The following is a 4,001-nucleotide window of genomic DNA, read 5'->3' as shown; positions in this document are numbered from 1 at the left end:
TGTCTTGAGGCTATGTGATCTGTGGTCATGTCCTCTACCTGTGGAGGGGCTTGAGGCATTGCCCATATGTGATAGATGGCCACAGAGCTGTGGAGAGCTGAGGCCTTGAGTCAGGAGCCTGGTGTCTAGGAGCATGGCAAAATGCCTACCGTTCCTTGCAGGAACACGTGCTAGGTCACCAGGATTTTAAACCTAGCTCAACCAGAAACTAGGCTGCTTTTCACAGTCAATTATAGATTATATTATATATATATTACATATAATAGATATGTAATTATATTATATATTATATTATATTAATTATATTATATATATATATGCAATTATATATATATAATATAATCTATAATTGACTGTGAAAATAAATATATATGTATATATATATGCAATAACAATTCATGAAAAATTTATGAATTTGAAGAAGAGCAGGGAGGGATATATGAGAAGGTTTGGAGGGAGGAAAGGGAAGGGAGAAAAGCAATTACATTATAATCTTAAAATGGAAAATGTACAGGTCATTTTTGCTTGTGCAGAATCATTCAGATATCTCCAAGAATGAATAGGCAGTGCTGTGGCTTTCTCTCCATAGTTGTAAGAGTTTCTATTTTAATATTTGAATTGTCATCAGGAAATAGACACCAAACAACTGGATGTATATATTTAAAGATGAGTGCTCTGAGAGAGCTCTGGCAGTAGATACAAATTTAGATGTTGTCATTACATAGTGATTCTTCATATTCTGGGACATTGTGTAAAATGAGAGAAGGGGGCTAACAAAAGCATTGTGGGAGAGCAAAGTTGTATCTGACAGAAAAGAAGCAACCAGGAAATTATGAAAAACAGCATATTCATTGAAGTGAGTTTCCATAAAGATTGGGTAATCATCAGGACCAAATATTTCCAGGAAAGCAAGATGAATCCAGACAGATATGTGCCTTTAGATATAGCCATGTAGAGGACAGTGATAGCCCTAGCATAGATGTTTCAGTAGACTAAGAAGATTGTTTCATATTGTGCTGGCCAGTGCACTGTTGTATAGTGTACCCTAGAGATATAGGGTACTTTATATCACTCAGTAGCTCAAAACTTGGATCAATAAAACACATGAGCTGGCTGATATAGATTCCTTTTCAATTTCCTTTGCTAACTATTCTGAGATGCAACTCATGTTTATACCACCTCTTCAGAAGAGTTGTTCTGGAAGTTCAAGTGTGTTACCAACACAACTTTATATTGACTCACACTCATTCATATTTCCCTTTCCCCACTTTCTTGTTCCTCTTGGATGGCATATTCAATGTTTTAGGTTAAACCACATGGCTTTTGTATGTATGCCAAGTATTTGACCTACAGTCCTTTTATGTGTAGCATAATAGTAGCATGTAACCCATTTCTCTCTTATCTGAGGAACTTGGGATTTTTTTTTGTAGAACATGATTTTAATATTTTCAACTGTTGATATTCAACAAACAGAATAGTTATTTAAAGATATACTTTATAGTTATGTCTCTATTTTCATTTCTGATTTTATTAATTTGATACTGTCTCTGTGCCTTGAGGTTAGTCTGGCTACGGATTTATGTATCTTGTTGATTTTCTCAAAGAACTAGCTCCTGGTTTGGTTGATTCTTTGTATAGTTCTTTTTGTTTCTATTTGGTTTATTTCAGTCCTGAATTTGGTTATTTCCTGATGTCTACTCTTCTTGGGTGTATTTGCTTCTTTTTGTTCTAGAGCTTTCAGATGTGCTGTCAACTGCTAGTGTAAGCTCTCTTCAGTTTCTTTTTGGAGGCACTCAGTGACTCAGTGTTAGCATCCAAAGCCTGTGGTGACTCATGGGCGGGTCTCAAAGACCTGTTGCCAGAGCAACAATCGCCATATTCCCAGAATCCATCAGGATCACCTCCCACCTTTAGCTGCAGCCACTAAGTTAGAACCCATATATATATATATATATATATATATATATATATATATATATATATATATATATATATATATATACACACATACAGGGAACATTCCTCCATCTTGCTCTCTCTCTCTCGCTCCTCTCTTTCCACGCTACTGCCCCCTCTCTCCCTCCCAATTAAACTTCTTACACGTGGAACTGTTTGAGCCTAGTGTGTGGTATGTTCTGATGTGACCCGCCGTTCTAACAAATCATTTGGTGCCGAAAACAGGGAATTGGTGGTTGTGTCAGTCAGCAGCCTCTGCATTGCCCTGCAGCAGTGACTGGCAGAGGTCATGAGTACGTGGATCAGTCACAGCACCAGCAACCGTGGCTGTCGTGAGTATGCAAGTTCGTGGCTCCCTCAGCTGGTGGCTATGATAGTCGCAGGCTTTTACCACAGAAGCTGCCGTTGCTCGCTGAAGACGCCACCACCAAGATATAGCCGGAGCCAGAGCCACAACCACGTACCAAGGGACATATGAACTTCTACCACATGAGCCGTGCCCTGCCTGGTCTATCAGGTAGAGTTAGCCTCTGCTCAGGCCCACACCTACCCATTCAGTTTCACATTTGCCACTTACCAGCCTGCTATAATTCTCACACAGACACTGGCATACTAATTAATAGAATCAATCAAAAGGAGAACTTCCAGCTTTCCAGAATTGGCCTGGCCAGCCTTCTCTGGGAACCACTGGGCTTACAGTCATGCCTCCCAGTTGACATACATCTTAGGACTTCTGCCATTGGTTGCCCCTCTCTCGAAAGCAACTCTCATTCCCAATTTTTCTGGGCTTTTACAGTCAAAAAATCCTTGGATCCAGGGTGGGTTGCTTTCCACAGCAGGTCGCCGGGGTCTGCTGGGTAGCCACTAGGGAGTTCTTGTGACGACTTGAACCACTAGCATGGCTGATACTTCTTAGTTTTTGGACTGTTCTCAGGACGCTGGTACGAATAGTCCAACCACCCGCCAATGGGTGTCAGAATGTCTTAGACCGTACCCCCAGGCACCCCACTGGGATGTCTCCTGGAAAATCTCAAATCTTTAAAGCTAACGCTTGACTTGAAGGCATCAAAATTAATATATCTCTGCAATAAGATCTGGATAAAATATCAAGTAGATGGGAGTTCAAAATGACCACTTAACGGCACCCTAGATCCAACTATTTTAAGAGATCTTAATACATACTGCCAGTGAACTGGTAAATGGAAGAAGATTCCCTATGTCCAAGCATTTATCTCTCTCTCCATTCCAATCCCTCCTTGTGCTCTTCTTGTTCCCCAACCCAACTTCTCTTAGCCATAAAATCTACATTCCCTCTGCTAGATGATGCTACACTGCTAGATCTAGCTAATGAACCACCCCCTTTTGCCACTGAAAACCCAAACTGCCGCCTCAGTTTCTCCTCCTCACCAGGATGCCCCAGAGACTGCTAGCTCTGCCTCTCCAGACCCCTCACCTTCTTCTGTGCCAGCTATGTGCCACTCCAAATGCCCCACATTGGCAGCTACCTTCACTCCTCCTGTCACCTGCTCTAAGGCCACAGCCAAACCTCCAAGTCCTTCCTCACCAGAGACACCTGACCCAGCAATGGTCCTACCTCAAAGGGAAGTTGCTGGAGCAGATGGTCTTGTCAGAATACATGTTCTGTTCTCGCTTAGTGAACTTTCCCAAACAGAAAACAGGCTGGGGTCCTATACTTCTAACTCTTCCAAGTTTATTAAAGAGTTCCAGTATATCACTAAATCTTACAGCTTGACTTTCCATGCTGTTCATATGATTCTTACTAAGATTCTTACTTCCTGAGGAACACAGACGAGTCTGGGAAGAGGCAAGAGTGCATGCAGATGGAATTCACCAAACAGACAGCACATACCAAATTGGCTCTGAGACAGTGCCGGACCAGGATCCCCAGTGGAATTATAATTCTGCAGGTGGTATTTTAGCCAGGGACAGGTTCATTACATGCCTTCTGGCCAGTCATAGAAAAGCAGCCTTAAAGCCAGTAAATTTTGAAAAACTCCAAGAGGTTGTCCAGGACAAGCAGGAGA

The sequence above is a fragment of the Mastomys coucha genome, chromosome X (assembly GCF_008632895.1).
Source record: "Mastomys coucha isolate ucsf_1 chromosome X, UCSF_Mcou_1, whole genome shotgun sequence".
NCBI lineage: Eukaryota > Metazoa > Chordata > Mammalia > Rodentia > Muridae > Mastomys > Mastomys coucha.
This window is presented reverse-complemented; position numbering follows the sequence as displayed.